The sequence below is a fragment of the Leuresthes tenuis genome, unplaced genomic scaffold (assembly GCF_036924035.1).
Source record: "Leuresthes tenuis unplaced genomic scaffold, fLeuTen1.0.hap1 SCAF_5, whole genome shotgun sequence".
Lineage (NCBI taxonomy): Eukaryota > Metazoa > Chordata > Actinopteri > Atheriniformes > Atherinopsidae > Leuresthes > Leuresthes tenuis.
The window spans coordinates 25295393-25319090 of record NW_027325359.1 but is presented as its reverse complement, the minus strand read 5'-3'; the positions used below and the strand labels follow the sequence as shown (position 1 = coordinate 25319090).

The 23698-nt window shown below is 45.7% G+C and overlaps 3 non-coding genes across 3 annotated transcripts; all 3 read left to right on the top strand.

Moving 5' to 3' along the window:
• The first annotated feature begins 296 nt into the window (after window positions 1-296).
• LOC140308208 (U5 spliceosomal RNA) lies at window positions 297-410 on the top strand. The gene has a single exon (XR_011916176.1). It is a non-coding gene; the product is annotated as a U5 spliceosomal RNA (small nuclear RNA).
• A 285-nt stretch (window positions 411-695) lies between these two features.
• Window positions 696-886, top strand: LOC140308080 (U2 spliceosomal RNA). The gene has a single exon (XR_011916058.1). It is a non-coding gene; the product is annotated as a U2 spliceosomal RNA (small nuclear RNA).
• A 411-nt stretch (window positions 887-1297) lies between these two features.
• On the top strand, window positions 1298-1411 carry LOC140308320 (U5 spliceosomal RNA). The gene has a single exon (XR_011916278.1). It is a non-coding gene; the product is annotated as a U5 spliceosomal RNA (small nuclear RNA).
• Window positions 1412-23698: the final 22287 nt, after the last annotated feature.

The following is a 23698-nucleotide window of genomic DNA, read 5'->3' as shown; positions in this document are numbered from 1 at the left end:
GGCTCTAGGAGCGAGCCGAGTGTGGGCTAACCGGGAGAATTGCTTGAAAGAAACGCGACACCGAATGAGCGGTCAGAACAAAGCCTCAATACGGTTTTCCCGTGGTGTTTTTGTTGCTGCCTTGTCTTTTGCACAGAGTAAAAGACAAGGCAGCCATCGAATAGGGCCCGATTGTTCCTACTTGGTCAGCCGAGGAGCAAGGGGGGGAGCAAGCGTCTCAACCAAGCAAAGCTCACCATGGGGAAGGTGGCTATGCCAACTAGCCTGATGCCCTGCTCCCGCAGTGATGGATAATCGTACTCTGGTTTCTCTTCATAACGTACAAGTCTTTCGCCTTTTACTAAAGACTTCCGTGGAAAGCAGCACTAATGAGTTGTTTCTATTTTTGGCAGGCTTTACCTTTGCGGGTGAAGCCCTTTCCGTCTGTGCAAAAGAAATCTTGTTACTGTGCAGAGTGACTTCTCTGAGTAGAGTCGCCTTACTTGTTGCAACTGTGCCGATGTTGCTTGGATGGTGCTTGCTGGAGCGTGCGGGAGTGCAAAGTTATACCATTTAAAAGGGCTGAAGAGTGCTCAGTGCAGCGGGTGGGCGGAGGTGCAAAGTGACACTCTGGCCACCTATGGCCATAAAAAGAACACCGCTACAAGTGCGCATTGTGCCAGGAAGGGCCCTTGGACGTGAACCAGTGGACAGATATCGCTTCTCGGCCTTTTGGCTAAGATCAAGTGTAGTACCTGTTCTTATCAGTTTAATATCTGATATGGCCTTTGTACGAGGACTACATATTAAATTGATTTTTAGCAATAGGAGTTGAAAAAGGAGCTTGCTCCGTTCACTCCAAGCATCGACCCGGTACTGCAGTGCCGCTGGGAACGGTGCGCTCTTCTCTGCTCTTGTGAAAAAGCAAACAGTGGTGCAGGATGGAAGTTTCAGGGAGCCCAAGATGAAACTTTCTTTTAGTCTGCTGAGAAAAGAGAGTGAATGCGAAGTAGACTTTAACACAGCTCTGGGGGCGAGCCGAGTGCGGGCTAACCGGGAGAATTGCTTGAAAGAAACGCGACACTGAATGAGCGGTCAGAACAAAGCCTCAATACGGTGTTCCCGTGGTGTTTGTGGCTGCCTTGTCTTTTGCACAGAGTAAAAGACAAGGCAGCCATCGAATAGGGCCCGATTTTTCCTACTTGGTCAGCCGAGGAGCAAGGAGGGGGAGCAAGCGTCTCAACCAAGCAAAGCTCACCATGGGGAAGGTGGCTATGCCAACTAGCCTGATGCCCTGCTCCCGCAGTGACAGATAATCGTACTCTGGTTTCTCTTCATAATGTACAAGTCTTTCGCCTTTTACTAAAGACTTCCGTGGAGAGCAGCACTAATGAGTTGTTGCTATTTTTGGCAGGCTTTACCTTTGCGGGTGAAGCCCTTTCTGTCTGTGCAAAAGAAATCTTGTTACTGTGCAGAGTGACTTCTCTGAGTAGAGTTGCCTTACTTGTTGCGACTGTGCCGATGTTTGAAGCTGGAGTGCAAAGTTGTTGCTTGAATGGTGCTCGCTGGAGCGTGCGGGAGTGCAAAGTTATACCATTTAAAAGGGCTGAAGAGTGCTCAGTGCAGCGGGTGGGCGGAGATGCAAAGTGACACTCTGGCCACCTCGAAAACCGAGGTTACATCCAGTACCAGGGGCAGCCCAAGCTCTGCCGCAAGTGTGGTGAGCATGGGCACCTGGTTGAGGCTTGTACCAAGGTGATATGTTGGAAGTGCAGAGAAATTGGGGACACATTTGGAGAGTGTCCAAATGGCAGGAAATGTAATCTCTGTGGAGAATTAAATCACCTCTTCTGAGATTGCCCTAAATCTTTTGCCAACAAATTAAAGACGGTAAAGCCACAGTCAAGCCAACAAAGAGAAGGACCAGAGGTGGCAGTTGGTGAACAAAGTGAAGAGGTTGACCCAATAAATTCAAACTTCCCGCTAAAAGCTTGGATTGGAAGTGAGGAGCAAAAAGGAGAGGGGCCTGTAGAGGCCTCACCACTCAGTGCTGAAGTCTGTGAGAATTCACAGGCAGAGGGTGGAGCTAAGCTAAATGAGGAGGAAGAGCAGACAGGTGAGTCTAGTGAAGGTACTCACCTCCCCGAAGGTCAACAGCCGAGGAGGACGGCATCTGAGTTGTCCTCTGATTCCCTTTAGCTCTGCAATCAACCCCCAGGGACTCAAAGTTAAATGCAACATTGCATCAGAGGCCAACACGAGAGTCCGAAAAGGAGAGCTAGTTTCCCAAGAAATAACCTGAGTGTGTAATTTGTTTTGATAACTTAGAAAAACGAAAATGACATACCTACTTTCCTTTATCCTTTTAATGGTTCTCACCTTCTCAACACTAAATGTGAGAAGTGTGAAATCAAAGACAAGAGCCCAGAGTATTATATCCTTCTTAGACTCCATAAAATCAGATGTGTTTTTAATACAAGAATGTGGACTACCTTTTTTGAAAAACCATAGACAATGGGAGGAAATGTGGCCCAATTTATCGATATGGAGTGGCTCAAATCAAATTAAAAATGATGGTGTGGCCATTCTAATTAAAAATCCGCATGTTCTGGTGCGAGACGGACGGGCACTTTTAGCACACTTGAATTTTATGGGGCAAGACTTTAACCTCTTAAATATTTATGGTTTCAATGGAAAAAATGACAGGTATGACCTTTTAGAAGATTACTCACAAACGGGTAAGAAATGGTAGTATTGCCAGACAATACATGATCAAAACAGGGAGCGGAGGTGGTTCAGCTGCAAGGTGTGAATTTCTGACTAAAGTTTGTAAAAAGCGCGTAAGACAAGGTGCGAATGTCCAACAATGTATGATCAAAAGAGGGAGCGGAGGTTTTCGGCTGCAAGGTCTGAATGTCCAACCATAATTTGTAAAAACCGGGGAAGAAAAGGCTCGAAAGCCCGACTATACACCATCAAAAGCGGGAGCGGAGGTGTTCAGCTGCAAGAAGGTGTGAATGTCCGACCATAGTTGGTAAGAAGCGGGTAAGAAAAGGTTAAAATGCCCGACTGTACACCATCAAAAGCGGAAGTGGAGGTGTTCGGCTTCAAGAAGACGTGAACCTCCGAACAAAGTTTGTAAAAAGCAGTTAAGAAAAGGTTCGAATATCCAACCAAACATAATCAAAAGCGGGAGCAGAGCTTTTCGACTGCAAGTAGGTGTGAATGTCAGATCATGATTTGCAAAAAGCTGATGAGAAAGGGTGAGAATGCCCGACTATACACCATCAAATGCGGTAGCGGAGTTGTTTGTCTGTGAGTAGGTGTGAATCTGCGACCATAATTGCTGAAAAATGTGTTAGAAAAGGTAAGAATGCCGGTCCATACATCATCAAAAGCGAGAGAGGTGGTGTTCTGCTGAAAGTAGGTGTGAATGTCCAGCCATAATTACTCACAAACGGGTAAGAAAAGGTAGTATTGCCAGACCATACATGATCAAAACAGGGAGCGGAGGTGGTTCAGCTGCAACGTGTGAATGTCTGACTATAGTTTGTAAAAAGCGGGTAAGACAAGGTGCGAATGCCCGACAATGTATAATCAAAAGAGGGAGCGGAGGTGTTCGGCTGCAAGGTCTGAATGTCCAACCATAATTTCTAAAAACCGGGTAAGAAAAGGCTCAAAAGCCCGACTTTACACCATCAAAAGCGGGAGCGGAGGTGTTCAGCTGCAACGTGTGAATGTCTGACTATAGTTTGTAAAAAGCGGGTAAGACAAGGTGCGAATGCCCGACAATGTATAATCAAAAGAGGGAGCGGAGGTGTTCGGCTGCAAGGTCTGAATGTCCAACCATAATTTCTAAAAACCGGGTAAGAAAAGGCTCAAAAGCCCGACTTTACACCATCAAAAGTGGGAGCTGAGGTGTTCAGCTGCAAGAAGGTGTGAATGTTCGACTAAAGTTTGTAAAAATCTGGTAAGACAAGGTATGAATGTCCGACAATGTATGATCAAAAGCGGGAGCGGAGATGTTCAGCTGCAAGAAGGTCTGAATGTCCATCAATAATTGCTAGAAAAAATTAAAGTAAAAATTTCGAAAATCAAACCGCACATGATCATAAGTGGGAGAGGAGGTGTTCAGCTGCAAGAAGGTGTGAATGTCCACCCATAATTCCTTAAAAATGGGTAAAAAAAAGGTGCGAATACCCAACCATACATCATCAAAAGCAGGTGTTAATGTCAGATCATAATTTGCAAAAAGCTGATGAGAAAGGGTGAGAATGCCCGACTATACACCATCAAATGCGGGAGCGGAGTTGTTTGTCTGTGAGTAGGTGTGAATCTCCGACCATAATTGCTGAAAAATGTGTTAGAAAAGGTAAGAATGCCGGTCCATACATCATCAAAAGCGAGAGAGGTGGTGTTCTGCTGAAAGTAGGTGTGAATGTCCAGCCATAATTACTCACAAACGGGTAAAAAAAAGTAGTATTGCCAGACCATACATGATCAAAACAGGGAGCGGAGGTGGTTCAGCTGCAAGAAGGTGTGAATGTCTGACTAAAGTTCAAATATATTAACAAAAGCGGGAGGAGAGGTCTTCGGATAGATTGGTTGAGAATTTCCAACCATAATCTATAAAATGCGGTGAAAAAAAGGTGTGATAGAACACTAAAAGGTGGAGCGGAAGTGTTCCGCTGCAAGAAGGTGTGAATGTCCGACTATATTTGGTGAAAAGCAGGTGAAGCAAGGTCTGAATGCCCAACCTTACATCATCAAAAGTGAGATCAGAGGTGTTTGGCTGAAAGAAGGCCATAGTTTGCCAAAAGCGGGTAAGGTGCGAATGACCGACTAAATATCAACAAAAGTGGGGGCGGAGGTCTTCGGATGCAAGTGGGTGTGAATATCCCACCATACAAGTATGGTGGAGAGGAAGCTGTGAATTGCTGACCATAGTTTGCAAAAAGCGGGTGAGAAAAGGTGCGAATGTCCAACCATACACCATCAAAACAGTGAGCGGAGGTGTTTGGCTGCGACAAGGTGTGAATGTCCACCCATAATTAATGAAAAGCGGGCAAGAAGTAGGTTCGAATGCCCAACCACTCATCATCAAAAGCAGGAGTGGATGTGTTCGGCTATAAAAAGGTTTGAATGTCCGAGCATAATTTGTAAAAAGCGGGTAAGAAAAGGTTAAACTACACGACTGTACACAATCAATAGCGGGAGTGGAGTTGTTCGGCTACAAGAAGGTGTGAATGTCCGAGCATAGTTTGTAAAAAGCGGGTAAGAAAAGGTTCGAATGCCCGAACATACACCATCAAAAGAGGGAGCGGAGGTGTTCCGCTGTAAGAAGGTGTGAATGTCCGACCAGAGTTGGTAAAAAGCGGGTAAGAAAAGGTTAAAAAAACCCGACTGTACACAATCAATAGCGGGAGCAGATCTGTTCGGCTACAAGAAGGTGTGACAGTCCGACCATGGTTTGTAAAAAGCGGGTAAGAAAAGGTGCAAATGCCCGACAATGTATGATCAAAAGAGGGAGCGGAGCTTTTCGGCTACAAGAAGGTTTGAATGTCCGACCATAGTTTGTAAAAAGCGGGTAAGAAAAGGTTCGAATGCCCGACTATACACCATCAAAAGCGGAAGCGGAGGTGTTCCGCTGTAGACGGTGTGAATGTCCGACCATAGTTGGTAAAAAGCGGGTAAGAAAAGGTTAAACTACACGACTGTACACAATCAATAGCGGGAGTGGAGTTGTTCGGCTACAAGAAGGTGTGAAAGTCCGACCATGGTTTGTAAAAAACGGGTAAGATAATGTTCGAATTCCCGAATATATACCATCAAAAGCGGAAGCGGAGGTGTTCGGTTGCAAGAAGGTGTGAACGTCCGACCAAAGTTTGTAAAAAGCAGTTAAGAAAAGGTTCGAATATCCAACCAAACAAAATCAAAAGCAGGAGCAGAGCTGTTCGACTGCAAGTAGGTGTGAATGTCCAGCCATAATTACTCACAAATGGGTAAGAAAAGGTAGTATTGCCACTCCATACATGATCAAAACAGGGAGCGGAGGTGGTTCAGCTGCAACGTGTGAATGTCTGACTATAGTTTGTAAAAAGCGGGTAAGACAAGGTGCGAATGCCCGACAATGTATGATCAAAAGAGGGAGCGGAGGTGTTCGGCTGCAAGGTCTGAATATCCAACCATAATTTCTAAAAACCGGGTAAGAAAAGGCTCGAAAGCCCGACTTTACACCATCAAAAGCGGGAGCGGAGGTGTTCAGCTGCAAGAAGGTGTGAATGTTCGACTAAAGTTTGTAAAAATCTGGTAAGACAAGTTATGAATGCCCGACAATGTATGATCAAAAGCGGGAGCGGAGGTGTTCAGCTGCAAAGAAGGTCTGAATGTCCATCAATAATTGCTAGAAAACATGAAAGTAAAAATTTCTAATATCAAACCGCGCATGATCATAAGTGGGAGAGGAGGTGTTCAGCTGCAAGAAGGTGTGAATGTCCATCAATAATTGCTAGAAAACATGAAAGTAAAAATTTCTAAAATCAAACCGCACATGATCATAAGTGGGAGAGGAGGTGTTCAGCTGCAAGAAGGTGTGAATATCCACCCATAATTCCTGAAAAATGGGTAAAAAAAAGGTGCGAATGCCCAACCATACATCATCAAAAGCAGCTGTGGATGTGTTCGGCTACAAGAAGGTGTGAACGTCCAACCAAAGTTTGTAAAAAGCAGTTAAGAAAAGGTTCGAATATCCAACCAAACATAATCAAAAGCGGGAGCAGAACTGTTCGACTGCAAGTAGGTGTGGATGTCAGATCATAATTTGCAAAAAGCTGATGAGAAAGGGTGAGAATGCCCGACTATACACCATCAAATGCGGGAGCGGAGTTGTTCGTCTGTGAGTAGGTGTGAATCTCCGAACATAATTGCTGAAAAATGTGTTAGAAAAGGTAAGAATGCCGGTCCATACATCATCAAAAGCGAGAGAGGTGGTGTTCTGCTGAAAGTAGGTGTGAATGTCCAGCCATAATTACTCACAAACGGGTAAGAAAAGGTAGTATTGCCAGACCATACATGATCAAAACAGTAAGCGGAGGTGGTTCAGCTGCAAGAAGGTGTGGATGTCTGACTATAGTTTGTAAAAAGCGGGTAAGACAAGGTGCGAATGCCCGACAATGTAAGGCAAGGCAAGACAAGGCAAGTATATTTGTATAGCACAATTCAACAACAAGGTGATTCAAAGTGCTTCACAGAGACATTAAAACAGAAGAAATAAAAAGCATGATTTAAAATTTAAACAAAAGAAGGAAATAAGAACAATAGATAAAATCAGAAAAAATTATATATATGAAAGATAAAATCAATAGTTAAAACATGATTCCGTTTTGAAACTCAAGCTTATTCAAATGCAGCTGAAAATAGATGTGTCTTCAACCTGGACTTAAATACACTGAGTGTTTCAGCTGATCTGAGGCTTTCTGGGACTTTGTTCCAGACATGTGGAGCATAGAAGCTGAATGCAGCTTCTCCATGTCTGGTTTTGACTCTGGGAACTGATAAAATACCGGATCCAGATGACCTGAGGGGTCTGGAAGGTTCATAGTGGGTCAGGAGGTCACTGATGTATTTTGGTCCTTGACCATTCAGAGCTTTATAGACCAGCATCAGAACTTTAAAGTCTATCCTCTGATGGACAGGCAGCCAGTGTAAAGACTTGAGAGCTGGACTGTGATGTGCTCCACTTTTTTGGTCTTAGTGAGGACTCGAGCAGCTGAGTTCTGGATGAGCTGCAGTTGTCTAACTGACTTTTTAGGCAGACCTGTAAAGATGCTATTACAATAATCAAGCCTACTAAAGATGAATGCATGGACTAGTTTTTCCAGGTCCTGCTGAGACATCAGATCTTTTAGCCTTGATATATTCTTAAGGTGATAGTAGGCTGACTTTGTTAATGCCTTAATGTGTTTGTCCAAATTTAGGTCTGAGTCCATCACTACACCCAGATTTCTGGCCTGGTTGGTCGTTTTTAGATTTATAGATTGAAGCTCTGTGGTGACTTTCAATCGTTTATCTTTGGCTCCAAAGACAATTACCTCAGTTTTGTTTTTGTTTAGCTGGAGGAAGTTGTGGCACATCCAGTCATTAATCTCCTCAATGCATTTTCCAAGGGCCTGTACAGGCCCTCTGTCTCCTGGTGACATTGTTATATACATCTGTGTGTCATCTGCATAGCTATGGTAGTTTATTTGGTTGTTTTTTATAATCTGTGCCAGTGGGAGCATGTAGATGTTAAACAGAAGAGGTCCCAGGATGGAACCTTGGGGAACTTGTGATTCTTGTCTGCTCAGATGTAAAGTTACCTATTGACACAAAGTACTTCCTGTTCTCTAAGTATGTTTTGAACCAGTTTAGTACAGTTCCGGAAAGACCAGCCCAGTTCTCCAGTTGTTTGAGTAATATATTGTGGTCAACTGTATCAAAGGCAGCACTGAGATCCAGTAAAACTAAGACTGACATTTTTCCACTGTCTGTATTCAGACATATGTCATTAAACACTTTGGTCAGAGCAGTCTCAGTGCTGTGGTGCTGTCTAAAGCCTGACTGGAAGGTATCATAGCAGTTATTTTGTGTTAAAAAGTAATTAAGCTGTTGAAAAACCGCTTTTTCAATGATCTTACTTAAAAATGGGAGATTTGAGATGGGCCTGTAGTTGTTCATTTGCGTCTTATCAAGATTGTCCTTTTTCAGCAGAGGTTTAATTACAGCTGTTTTTAGTGGCTCTGGAAACACACCTGACGTTAAGGACAGGTTCACAATCAGTAACAGGTCTGACTCCAAAGTCTTTGAGACCCCTTTGAAAAAACCTGTTGGTAGGATGTCTAAACAGCAAGAGGAGGACTTCAGGTGACGTAAGATGTCCTCCAGGTCTTTACTGTTAATGGGTTGAAATAGTGTCATGGTGTTTAAACCGGTTTTCGGTGGACACAGTACATATGCTGAACCTGCTGCTGATGTACCAACTGCTTGTCTAATATTTTGGACTTTGTCTATGAAGAATTTGGCAAAGTCATTGCAGGCCATGGTGGAATGGAGTTCATTTGCCACTGACACAGGAGGGTTTGTTAGCCTGTCAACTGTAGCAAATAAGGCCCGAGCATTATGACTGTTTTTGGTGATGATGTCAGGGAAGTAGGATTTCCTTGCATTCCTCAGTTGTAAATTATAAGAGTGAAGTTTCTCTTTATAGATGTCATAATGAACCTGGAGATTTGTTTTTCTCCATCGGCGCTCAGCTTTCCGACACACTCTTTTCCCATTTTTCACCAGTGTGGAATTTCGCCATGGAGACTTCTTCCTTCCAGAGATAACCTTCACCTTAATGGGAGCAATAGTATCCATAACATTTAACATTTTAGTATTAAAGCTACTGACGAGCTCACTGACTGAACCCCCAGACAGGGCAGGTGCTAAGGAGAAAACCTGGTTAAAGATCTTACTACTGTTTTCAGTTTTGAGATCACTGCTGTTGAGACATTTGTGTGCACTGAAATCGTACTCTCAAAGAAAACACAGGAATGGTCAGACAGGCCCACATCAGACACAGTAATCTTTGAAATGCTTAGACCCTTGGAGATCACTAAGTCTAGAGTGTGCCCCCTATTGTGCGTATGCTCTGTTATATGCTGAGTCAGCCCAAAGTTGTCCAGAGTGTTACTCAGGTCTTTAGTCCCTCTGTCCTGAGGATTGTCCATATGGATGTTAAAATCACCAACAATAATTATACAGTCAAAATCAACACAGATCATAGACAGCAGTTCACTGAGGTCTTCAGAAAAATCTGAACAGTATTTAGGGGGCCTGTAAATATTCAGAAACAGGACACTGGGTGAGGCCTTCACCTGTATAGCCATATATTCAAAGGACTGAAAACTTCCAGGAGATAACTGCTTACATTGAAAGGATTCATTGAATAAGACTGCGACCCCTCCTCCTCTCCTGCTCACTCTGGCCTCGCTGATAAAACTGTAACCAGGAGGGGTTGACTCAATAAGAACAGCAGCACTGTTATTTTGTTCCAACCAAGTTTCAGTTAAAAACATAAAATCCAGGGTGTGCTCAGTGATAAAATCATCAATTAAGAATGTTTTCCCAGCTAAAGACCTAACATTTAATAAAGCCAACTTAAGTGTTTTAGAGGTATTATTTGCCCCCTCGTGTTTGGGTGCAGTCTGTGGCACACAAGGTATGTTTACTTTATTTAAAGATCTTTTTGAGTGCAACTCTCTGTGTTTTGACTGGGTCACATTTCTCCTTCTGTCACCTAAAAGTACAGAAATGTTAAGATCTTCTAATAAACAGGGTCCCAGCTTGTCCTGGGAAAAGTCACGACTGTCAGAATTCACACAGCCTGGACCCCTCACACATCACACATCAGACTGCGGAGACAGTACATGGTGGCAGCGTGAAGGGACAGAAGGGGGTGGGGCTGGGCTCCGTCGCTTCGGCTGCTCTAGTAGGGGCGGGGCTCGGCGGGGAACCTTTGGCCGCTTTGGTGGGGGGTTTATGGGGGATAAAAAGGGATTGGGCTGGGGGGTAGATCTAAGCCCAGCATTGACCCGTTCCATCATCTCCTCAGTGAATTTCAGGTGAGGGGAGGAGGAGGGAGAAAGGGAGGGTGAGGAGCACAATGACCTGTCAGGGGTTTGGGGGGCTGGGGAAGGTCCTGGTCCTGGTCCCTGGTCCTGGTCATTAGTGCTGTTGAGAGGGTTTGGGGCAAATAAAGACCTCTCTTCTTGCCTCTGATGTCTCTCCTTTCCAAAGTTCCTCTTGGGTGGGGGCAGATGGAGTTCCTCCTCAAGGTTTCTGCTGGGATTTGTTTGTTCCTCTCTATGAGATAACTCCTTGTTTATCTCAGCCTTGGCCCCGAGCACAGATGGATGACGTAGGAAATAAAATATGTTGGAGGTGAACAGTTTCACCCCTGACTTGTTAAAATTAAATCCATTTGCCATGTATGATCAAAAGAGGGAGCGGAGGTGTTTGGCTGCAAGGTCTGAATGTCCAGCCATAATTTCTAAAAACCGGGTAAGAAAAGGCTCGAAAGCCCGACTTTACACCATCAAAAGCGGGAGCGGAGGTGTTCAGCTGCAAGAAGGTGTGAATGTTCGACTAAAGTTTGTAAAAATCTGGTAAGACAAGGTGCGAATGCCCAACAATGTATGATCAAAAGCGGGAGCGGAGGTGTTCAGCTGCAAGAAGGTCTGAATGTCCATCAATAATTGCTAGAAAACATGAAAGTAAAAATTTCGAAAATCAAACCGCACATGATCATAAGTGGGAGAGGAGGTGTTCCGCTGCAAGAAGATGTGAATATCCACCCATAATTCCTGAAAAAAGGGGAAAAAAATGGTGCGAATGCCCAACCATACATCATCAAAAGCAGCTGTAGATGTGTTCGGCTACAAGAAGGTGTGAACGTCCAACCAAAGTTTGTAAAAAGCAGTTAAGAAAAGGTTCGAATATCCAACCAAACATAATCAAAAGCGGGAGCAGAACTGTTCGACTGCAAGTAGGTGTGGATGTCAGATCCATCCATCCATCCATCATCTGCCGCTTATCCGGGGGTCGGGTCGCGGGGGCAGCAGCTTGAGCAGAGAAACCCAGACGTCTCTGTCCCCGGCCACTTCCTCCAGCTCTTCCGGGGGGACCCCGAGGCGTTCCCAGGCCAGCCGAGAGACATAGTCTCTCCAGCGTGTCCTGGGTCTTCCCCGGGGTCTCCTCCCAGTGGGACGTGCCCGGAACACCTCCCCAGGGAGGCGCCCAGGGGGCATCCTAACCAGATGCCCGAGCCACCTCATCTGACTCCTCTCAATGCGGAGGAGCAGCGGTTCTACTCCGAGCCCCTCCCGGATGACTGAGCTTCTCACCCTATCTCTAAGGGAGAGCCCAGACACCCTGCGGAGGAAACCCATTTCGGCCGCTTGTATTCGCGATCTTGTTCTTTCGGTCACTACCCACAACTCGTGACCATAGGTGAGGATGGGAATGTAGATTGACCAGTAAGTAGAGAGCTTCGCCTTCTGGCTCAGCTCCCTCTTCACAACGACGGGTCGGTGCAGAGCCCGCAACACTGCAGACGCCGCACCGATCCGCCCGTCAATCTCCCGCTCCATTCGTCCCTCACTCGTGAACAAGACCCCGAGATACTTGAACTCCTCCACTTGGGGAAGGATCTCATTCCCGACCCGGAGAGAGCATTCCACCCTTTTCCGGCTGAGAACCATAGTCTCGGATTTGGAGGTGCTGATTCTCATCCCAGCCGCTTCACACTCGGCTGCGAATCGCTCCAGTGAGAGCTGAAGGTCACGGCCTGACGACGCTAACAGAACCACATCATCTGCAAAAAGCAGAGACCCGATTCTGAGGTCGCCAAATCGGACACCCTCAACGCCCTGGCTGCGCCTAGAAATTCTGTCCATAAAAGTTAGGAACAGAATCGGTGACAAAGGGCAGCCCTGACGGAGTCCAACTCTCACCGGAAACGTATCCGACTTACTGCCGGCAATGCGGACCAAACTCTGGCACCGGTCATACAGAGACCGAACGGACCCTATCAAGGGGTCCGGCACTCCATATTCCCGGAGCACCCCCCACAGGACTCCACGAGGGACACGGTCGAACGCTTTCTCCAAGTCCACAAAACACATGTAGACTGGTTGGGCGAACTCCCATGCACCCTCCAGGATCCTGCCGAGGGTATAGAGCTGGTCCACTGTTCCACGGCCAGGACGAAAGCCACACTGCATCTCCTGAATCCGAGGCTCGATTATCCGACGGATCTTCCTCTCCAATACCCCCGAATAGACCTTACCAGGGAGGCTGAGGAGTGTGATACCCCTATAGTTGGAACACACCCTCCGGTCCCCCTTTTTAAAGAGGGGGACCACCACCCCAATCTGCCAGTCCAGAGGCACTGTCCCCGATGTCCACGCGATGCTGCAGAGGCGTGTCAGCCAAGACAGCCCTACAACATCCAGAGCCTTGAGAAACTCAGGACGGACCTCATCCACCCCCGGGGCCTTGCCACCGAGGAGCTTTTTGACCACCTCGGCAACCTCAGCCCCAGAAATGGGAGGCCCCGTCTCCGAGCTCTCCGACTCTGCCTCTTCCGAGCACGTGTTGGTAGGATTGAGGAGTTCCTCGAAGTACTCCCCCCACCGACTCACAACATCCCTAGTTGAGGTCAGCAAAGCCCCGTCCCCACTGTAAACAGTGTTGACTGTGAGCCGCTTCCCCCCCCTGAGACGCCGGATGGTGGACCAGAATCTCTTCGAGGCCGTCCGGAAATCGTTCTCCATGGTCTCACCGAACTCCTCCCAGGCCCGAGTTTTTTTCTCAGCAACCGCAGAAGCCGCAGCCCGTCTGGCCTGTCGGTACCTATCAGCTGCTTCCAGGGTCCCACTGGCCAAAAAGGCCCGATAGGACTCCTTCTTCAGCTTGACGGCTTCCCTCACCACTGGTGTCCACCAGCAGGTTCGAGGGTTGCCGCCACGACAGGCACCGACCACCTTACGGCCACAACTCCGATCAGCTGCCTCGGCAATGGAGTCACGGAACATGGCCCATTCGGACTCAATGTCCCCCACCTCCCCCGGGATATGGTTGAAGCTCTGCCGGAGGTGGGAGTTAAAGCTCCTTCTGACGGGGGATTCTGACAAACGCTCCCAGCAGACCCTCACAATACGTTTGGGCCTGCCAGGTCTGATCGGCATCCTCCCCCACCAGCGGAGCCAACTCACCACCAGGTGGTGATCAGTTGACAGCTCCGCCCCTCTCTTCACCCGAGTGTCCAGGACATACGGCCGCAAGTCCGATGATACAACCACAAAGTCGATCATCGAACTGCGGCCAAGGGTGTCCTGGTGCCAAGTGCACATATGGACACCCTTATGTCTGAACATGGTGTTCGTTATGGACAGTCCATGACCAGCACAGAAGTCCAACAACATAACACCACTCTGGTTCAGATCGGGGGGGCCGTTCCTCCCAATCACACCCCTCCAGGTCTCACTGTCATTGCCCACGTGAGCATTGAAGTCCCCCAGCAGAACGAGGGAGTCTCCGGTAGGAGCATTCTCCAGTGCCTCCCCCAGAGACTCCAAAAAGGGTGGGTACTCTGAACTGCTGTTTGGCGCATAGGCACAAACAACAGTCAGGACTCGTCCCCCCACCCGAAGGCGGAGGGAGGCTACCCTCTCGTTCACTGGGGTAAACCCCAATGTACTGGCACACAGCCGGGGGGCAATAAGTATGCCCACACCTGCTCTGCGCCTCTCACCACGGGCAACTCCAGAGTGGAAGAGAGTCCAACCCCTCTCAAGAGGACTGGTTCCAGAGCCCAAGCCGTGCGTCGAGGTGAGTCCGACTATATCTAGCCGGAACCGCTCAGCCTCGCGCACCAGCTCCGGCTCCTTCCCCAACAGAGAGGTGACATTCCACGTCCCAAGAGCTAGCTTCAGTAGCCGAGGATCAGACCGCCAAGGCCTCTGCCTTCGGCCGCTACCCAGCTCACATCGCACCCGACCCCCTTGGCCCCTCCCACGGGTGGTGAGCCCGTCGGAAGGGGGACCCACGTCATCATTTCGGGCTATGCCCGACCGAGCCCCATGGGCACAGACCCGGCTACCAGGCGCCCGCTGCCGGGCCCCACCCCCGGGCCTGGCTCCGGGGGGAGGCCCCGGTGTCCCATATCCGGGCAAGGGATCACGAGGTCCAAATTTTTTGTTCATCATAAGGGGTCTTTTGAGCTGTTCTTTGTCTGGTCCCTCATCTAGGATCTGCTTGCCTTGGGTGACCCTACCAGGGGCTTAAAGCCCCGAGCAACATAGCTCCCGGACTCATTGGGGCACGCAAACTCCCCCACCACGATAAGGTGACAGCTCAGGAGGGAGGGATGTCAGATCATAATTTGCAAAAAGCTGATGAGAAAGGGTGAGAATGCCCAACTATACACCATCAAATGCGGGAGCGGAGTTGTTCGTCTGTGAGTAGGTGTGAATCTCCGACCATAATTGCTGAAAAATGTGTTAGAAAAGGTAAGAATGCCGGTCCATACATCATCAAAAGCGAGAGAAGTGGTGTTCTGCTGAAAGTAGGTGTGAATGTCCAGCCATAATTACTCACAAACGGGTAAGAAAAGGTAGTATTGCCAGACCATACATGATCAAAACAGGGAGCGGAGGTGGTTCAGCTGCAAGAAGGTGTGAATGTCCGACTAAAGTTCAAATATATTAACAAAAGCGAGAGGAGAAGTCTTCGGATGAGAGTGTTTGAGAATTTCCAACCATAATCTATAAAATGCGGTGAAAAAAAGGTGTTATAGAACACTAAAAGGTGGAGCGGAAGTGTTCGGCTGCAAGAAGGTGTGAATGTCCGACTATATTTGGTGAAAAGCATGTGAAGCAAGGTCTGAATGCCCAACCTTACATCATCAAAAGCGAGATCAGAGGTGTTTGGCTGCAAGAAGGCCATAGTTTGCCAAAAGCGGGTAAGGTGCGAATGACCGACTAAATATCAACAAAAGTGGGGGCGGAGGTCTTCGGATGCAAGTGGGTGTGAATATTCCACCATACAAGTATGGTGGAGAGGAAGCTATGAATTGCTGACCATTGTTTGCAAAAAGCGGGTGAGAAAAGGTGCGAATGTCCAACCATACATGATCAAAACAGGGAGCGGACGTGTTTGGCTGCGACAAGGTTTTAATGTCCACCCATAATTAATGAATAGCGGGCAACAAGTAGGTTCCAATGCCCAACCATACATCATCAAAAGCAGGAGTGGATGTGTTCGGCAACAAGAAGGTTTGAATGTCCGAGCATAGTTTGTAAAAAGCGGGTAAGAAAAGCTTCGAATGCCCGAACATACACCATCAAAAGACAGACCGGACGTGTTCCGCTGTAAGTAGGTGTGAATGCCCAACCATAGTTGGTAAAAAGAAGGTAAGAAAAGGTTCAAATATCCGACTGTACACAATCAATAGCGGGAGCGGATGTGTTCGGCTACAAGAAGGTGTGAAAGTCTCACCATGGTTTGTAAAAAGCGGGTAAGAAAAGGTGCGAATGCCCGACAATGTATGATCAAAAGAGGGAGCGGAGGTTTTCGGCTACAAGAAGGTCTGAATGTCCGACCAAAGTTTGTAAAAAGCGGGTAAGAAAGGTTTGAATGCCCGACTATACACCATCAAAAGCGGGAGCGGAGGTGTTGCACTGTAAGACGGTGTGAATGTCTGACCATAGTTTGTAAAAAGCAGTAGGTGTGAATGTCAGATCATAATTTGCAAAAAGCTGATGAGAAAGGGTGAGAATGCCCTACTATACACCATCAAATGCGAGAGCGGAGGTGTTTGTCTGTGAGTAGGTGTGAATGTCCCACCCTAGTTGCTGAAAAATGTGTTAGAAAAGGTAAGAATGCCAGCCCATACATCATCAAAAGCGGGAGAGGTGGTGTTCGGCTGCAAGAAGGTGTGAATATCCAGCCATAATTACTCACAAACGGGTAAGAAAAGGTAAGAATACCAAACCATAAATTATCAAAAGCGGCAGCAGAGATGTTCGGCTGGTATTTATAAATGTCTAGATAGATTTGAACAAAAAACAACGTAGTATTTTGCAGTAAAAGAAAGAAAGGTTCAGAAATCCGAGAAAAAGCTTTTCATGAGTTCTGCATGATTTGGGATTTTGCTTATAAAATGCATTCCTTCAATCAAACTATGGTAAAACGGCTTTTACCTTCATATTTATCAATGTCTAGATCGACTTCAACAAAGAACAACATTAGATTTTGCAGTAGAAGAAAGAGAGACACTGAAGGATCAGGAATCCGAGAATAAGCTTATTTTCATACGTTCTGCATGATTTGGGATTTTGCTATAAAATGAATTCCTTCACTCAAACTATGTTAAAACTGCTTTTACCTTCATATTTATCAATGTCTAGATCGACTTCAACAAAGAACAACATTGTATATTGCAGGAGTAGAAAGAGCAACACTGAAGGAACAGGAATCCGAGAATAAGCTTACTTTCATACGTTCTGCATGATTTGGGATTTTATGTATAAAATGAATTCCTTCACTCAAACCAAGTGAAAACTTCTTTGTCCTTCATATTTATCAATGTCTAGATCGACTTCAACAAAGAACAATATTGTATATTGCAGTAGAAGAAAGAGAGACACTGAAGGAACAGGAATCCGAGAATAAGCTTCTTTTCATACGTTCTGCATGATTTGGGATTTTGCTATAAAATGAATTCCTTCACTCAAACTATGTTAAAACTGCTTTTAACTTCATATTTATCAATGTCTAGATCGACTTCAACAAAGAACAACATTGTATATTGCAGTAGAAGAAAGAGCAACACTGAAGGAACAGGAATCCGAGAATAAGCTTATTTTCATACGTTCTGCATGATTTCGGATTTTCCTATAAAATGAATTGCTTTGCTCAAACCAAGTTAAAATTGCTTTGTCTTCATATTTATCAATGTCAAAGCAGTTTTAACATAGTTTGAGTGAAGGAATTCATTTTAAAACAAAATCTCAAAACATGCACAACACATGAAAAGCTTATTCTCGGATTCCTGATCCTTCAGTGTTGCTATTTGTTATATTGCAAAGTACAACGTGTTTTCTTTGTTTTGTTTAAATCTATCTCGACATTGATAAATATGGAAGGACAAAGCAGGTTTAACTTGGTTTGAGCAAAGCAATTCATTTTGTAGCAAAATCCGAAATCGTGAAGAACTCATGAAAGCAAGCTTATACTCGGATTCCTGAAACTTTTAGATCTTAGATTTGCTCTTTCTTTTACTGCAAAGTACGTTGGGGTTTTTTTTTGTTTAAATCTTTCTAGACAAGGTAAATATGAAGGACAAATCAGTTTTAACATAGTTTGAGTGAAGGAATGCATTTTATAAGCAAAATCCCAAATCATGCAAAACTAACGAAAAGCTTTTTCTCGCTTTTCACTGCTTTTTACAAACTGGTCGGACGTTCACACCTTCTTGCAGCCGAACAATTCCGCTTCCACTTTTGATGGTGTATATTCGGGCATTCAAACCTTTTCTTACCCGCTTTTTACAAACCATGGTCGGACTTTCACACCTTCTTGCAGCCGAACACCACCTCTCCCGCTTTTGATGATGTATGGTCCAGCATTCTTACCTTTTCTAACACATTTTTCAGCAATTATGGTCGGACATTCACACCTACTCACAGCCAAACACTTCCGCTCCCGCATTTGATGGTGTTTAGTCAGGCATTCTCACCCTTTCTCATCAACTTTTTGCATATGATCTGATATTCACACCTACTTGCAGTCGAACACCTCTGCTTCCGCTTTTGATGGTACATATTTGGGCATTCGAACCTTTTCTTACCCGCTTTTTACATACCATGGGTGGACTTTCACACCTTCTTGTAGCCGAACAACTCTGCTCCCGCTATTGATTGTGTACAGTCGGGTATTTTAACCTTTTCTTACCCGCTTTTTACCAACTATGGTCGGACATTCACACCTTCTTACAGCGGAACACGTCCGCTCCCTCTTTTGATGGTGTATGTTCGGGCATTCGAACCTTTTCTTACCTGCTTTTTACAAACCATAGTCGGACTTTCACACCTTCTTGTAGCCGAACACCTCCGCTCCCTCTTTTGATCATACATTGTTGGGCATTCGCACCTTGTCTTACCCGCTTGTTACAAACTATAGTCAGACATTCACACGTTGCAGCTGAACCACCTCCGCTCCCTGTTTTGATCATGTATGGTCTGGCAATACTAGCTTTTCTTACCCGTTTGTGAGTAATTATGGCTGGACATTCACACCTACTTGCAGTCGAACAGCTCTGCTCCCGCTTTTGATTTTGTTTGGTTGGATATTCGACGCTTTTCTTAACTGCTTTTTACAAACTTTGGTCGGACGTTCAAACCTTCTTGCAACCGAACACCTCCGCTTCCGCTTTTGATGGTATATATTCGGGAATTCGAACCTTTTCTTACCCGCTTTTTACAAACCATGGTCGAACTTTCACACCTTCTTGTAGCCGAACAACTCCACTCACGCTATTGATTGTGTACAGTCGGGTAGTTTAACCTTTTCTTACCCGCTTTTTACCAACTATGGTTGGACATTCACACCGTCCTACAGCGGAACACCTCCGCTTCCGCTTTTGATGGTGTATAGTCGGGCATTCGAACATTTTCTTACCCGCTTTTTACAAACTATGGTCGGACATTCAATCCTTCTTGTAGCCGAAAAGCTCCGCTCCCTCTTTTGATCATACATTGTCGGGCATTTGCAACTTTTCTTACCCGCTTTTTACAAACCATGGTCGGACTGTCACACCTTCTTGTAGCTGAACACATCCGCTCCCACTATTGATTGTGTACAGTCAGGTTTTTTAACGTTTTCTTACCCGCTTCTTACCAACTCTGGTCGGACATTCACACCTTCTTAAAGCGGAACACGTCCGCTCCCTCTTTTGATGGTGTATGTTTGGGCATTCGAACCTTTTCTTACCCGCTTTTTACAAACTATGCTCGGACATTCAAACCTTCTTGTAGCCGAACACATCCACTCCTGCTTTTGATGATGTGTGGTTGGGCATTCGAACCTACTTCTTGCCCGCTTTTCATTAATTATGGGTGGACATTCACACCTTGTCGCAGCCAAACACCTCCGCTCCCTGTTTTGATCATGTACGGTTGGACATTCGCACCTTTTCTCAACCGCTTTTTGCAAACTATGGTCAGCGATTCACAGCTTCCTCTCCACCATACTTGTATGGTGGAAGATTCACACCCACTTGCATCCGAAGACCTCCGCCCCCACTTTTGTTGATATTTAGTCGGTCATTCGCACCTTACCCGCTTTTGGCAAACTATGGCCTTCTTGCAGCCAAACACCACTGATCTCGTTTTTGATGATGTAAGGTTGGACAATCAGACCTTGCTTCACCTGCTTTTCACCAAATATAGTCGGACATTCACACCTTCTTGCAGCCGAACACTTCCGCTCCACCTTTTAGTGTTCTATCACACCTTTTTTTCACCGCATTTTATAGATTATGGTTGGAAATTCTCAACCATTGTCATCCGAAGACCTCTCCTCCCGCTTTTGTTAATATATTTGAACTTTAGTCGGACATTCACACCTTCTTGCAGCTGAACCACCTCCTCTCCCTGTTTTGATCATGTATGGTCTGGCAATACTACCTTTTCTTACCCGTTTGTGAGTAATTATGGCTGGACATTCACACCTACTTTCAGCAGAACACCACCTCTCTCGCTTTTGATGATGTATGGACCGGCATTCTTACCTTTTCTAACACATTTTTCAGCAATTATGGTCGGACATTCCCACCTACTCAGAGCCGAACACCTCCGCTCCCGCATTTGATGGTGTATAGTCGGGCATTCTCACTCTTTCTCATCAGCTTTTTGCAAATTATGATCTGATATTCACAGCTGCTTTTGATAATGTATGGTTGGGCATTCGCACCTTTTTTTACCCATTTTTCAGGAATTATGGGTGGATATTCACACCGTCTTGCAGCTGAAAACATCCTCTCCCGCTTATGATCATGTGCGGTTTGATATTCGAAAATTTTCTTTCATGTTTTAAAGAAATTATTGATGGACATTCAGACCTTCTTGCAGCTGAACCCCTCTGCTCGCGCTTTTGATGGTGTATAGTAGGGCTTTCGAGCCTTTTCTTCCCGGTTTTTACAAATTATGGTTGGACATTCAGACCTTCTTGCAACCTAACACCTCCGCTCCCTCTTTTGATCATACATTGTCTGGCATTCGCACCTTGTCTTACGCGCTTTTTACAAACTTTAGTCGGACATTCAGACCTTCTTGCAGCTGAACCACCTCCGCTCCCTGTTTTGATCATGTATGGTCTGGCAATACTACCTTTTCTTACCCGTTTGTGAGTAATTTTGGCTGGACATTCACACCTACTCAAAGCCGAACAACTCCGCTACCGCATTTGATGGTGTATAGTTGGGCATTCTCACCCTTTCTCATCAGCTTTTTGCAAATTATGATCTGACATTCACACCTACTTGCAGTCGAACAGCTCTGCTCCCGCTTTTGATTATGTTTGGTTGGATATTCGAACCTTTTCTTCACTGCTTTTTACAAACTTTGTTCGGAGGTACACGTCTTCTTGAAGCCGAACACCTCCGCTTCCGCTTTTGATGGTGTATAGTCGGGCTTTCGAGCCTTTTCTTACCTGGTTTTTAGAAATTATGGTTGGACATTCAGACCTCGCAGCCGAACACCTCCGCTCCCTCTTTTGATCATACATTGTCGGTTATTCGCACCTTGTCTTACCCGCTTTTTACAAACTATAGTCAGACATTCACACGTTGCAGCTGAACCACCTCTGCTCCCTGTTTTGATTATGTATGGTCTGGCAATACTACCTTTTCTTACCCGGTTGTGAGTAATTATGGCTGGACATTCACACCTACTTGCAGTCGAACAGCTCTGCTCCCGCTTTTGATTTTGTTTGGTTGGATATTCGAACCTTTTCTTAACTGCTTTTTACAAACTTTGGTCGGACGTTCACACCTTCTTGCAGCCGAACAACTCCACTCCCGCTATTTATTGTGTACAGTCCGGTAGTTTAACCTTTTCTTACCCGCTTTTTACCAACTATGGTCGGACATTCACACCGTCTTACAGCGGAACACCTCCGCTTCCGCTTTTGATGGTGTATAGTCGGGCATGCGAACCTTTTCTTACCCGCTTTTTACAAACTATGGTCGGACATTCAAACCTTCTTGTAGCCGAAAGCCTCCGCTGCCTCTTTTGATCATACATTGTCGGGCATTCGCACCCTTTCTTACCCGCTTTTTATAAAACCATGGTCGGACTGTCACAACTTCTTGTAGCCGAACACATCTGCTCCCGCTATCGATTGTGTACAGTTGGGTTTTTTAACCTTTTCTTACCCGCTTTTTACCAGCTCTGGTCGGACATTCACACCTTCTTACAGCGGAAAAGGTCCGCTCCCTCTTTTGATGGTGTATTTTCGGGCATTCAAACCTTTTCTTACCCGCTTTTTACAAACTATGCTCGGACATTCAGACCTTCTTGCAGCTGAATCACCTCCGCTCCCTGTTTTGATTATGTATGGTCTGGCAATACTACCTTTTCTTACCCGTTTGTGAGTAATTATGGCTGGACATTCACACCTACTTTCAGCAGAACACCACCTCTCTCGCTTTTGATGATGTATGGACCGGCATTCTTACCTTTTCTAACACATTTTTCAGCAATTATGGTCGGACATTCCCACCTACTCAGAGCCGAACACCTCCGTTCCCGCATTTGATGGTGTATAGTCGGGCATTCTCACTCTTTCTCATCAGCTTTTTGCAAATTATGATCTGATATTCACAGCTGCTTTTGATAATGTATGGTTGGGCATTCGCACCTTTTTTTACCCATTTTTCAGGAATTATGGGTGGACATTCACACCGTCTTGCAGCTGAAAACATCCTCTCCCGCTTATGATCATGTGCGGTTTGATATTCGAAAATTTTCTTTCATGTTTTAAAGAAATTGTTGATGGACATTCAGACCTTCTTGCAGCTGAACCCCTCTGCTCGCGCTTTTGATGGTGTATAGTAGGGCTTTCGAGCCTTTTCTTCCCGGTTTTTACAAATTATGGTTGGACATTCAGACCTTCTTGCAACCTAACACCTCCGCTCCCTCTTTTGATCATACATTGTCTGGCATTCGCACCTTGTCTTACGCGCTTTTTACAAACTTTAGTCGGACATTCAGACCTTCTTGCAGCTGAACCACCTCCGCTCCCTGTTTTGATCATGTATGGTCTGGCAATACTACCTTTTCTTACCCGTTTGTGAGTAATTTTGGCTGGACATTCACACCTACTCAAAGCCGAACAACTCCGCTACCGCATTTGATGGTGTATAGTCGGGCATTCTCACCCTTTCTCATCAGCTTTTTGCAAATTATGATCTGACATTCACACCTACTTGCAGTCGAACAGCTCTGCTCCCGCTTTTGATTATGTTTGGTTGGATATTCGAACCTTTTCTTAACTGCTTTTTACAAACTTTGTTCGGAGGTACACGTCTTCTTGAAGCCGAACACCTCCGCTTCCGCTTTTGATGGTGTATAGTCGGGCTTTCGAGCCTTTTCTTACCTGGTTTTTAGAAATTATGGTTGGACATTCAGACCTTGCAGCCGAACACCTCCACTCCCTCTTTTGATCATACATTGTCGGTTATTCGCACCTTGTCTTACCCGCTTTTTGCAAACTATAGTCAGACATTCACACGTTGCAGCTGAACCACCTCTGCTCCCTGTTTTGATTATGTATGGTCTGGCAATACTACCTTTTCTTACCCGGTTGTGAGTAATTATGGCTGGACATTCACACCTACTTGCAGTCGAACAGCTCTGCTCCCGCTTTTGATTTTGTTTGGTTGGATATTCGAACCTTTTCTTAACTGCTTTTTACAAACTTTGGTCGGACGTTCACACCTTCTTGCAGCCGAACACCTCCGCTTCCGCTTTTGATAGTATATATTCGGGCATTCGAACCTTTTGTTACCCGCTTTTTACAAACCATGGGTGGACTTTCACACCTTCTTGTACCCGAACAACCCTGCTCCCGCTAT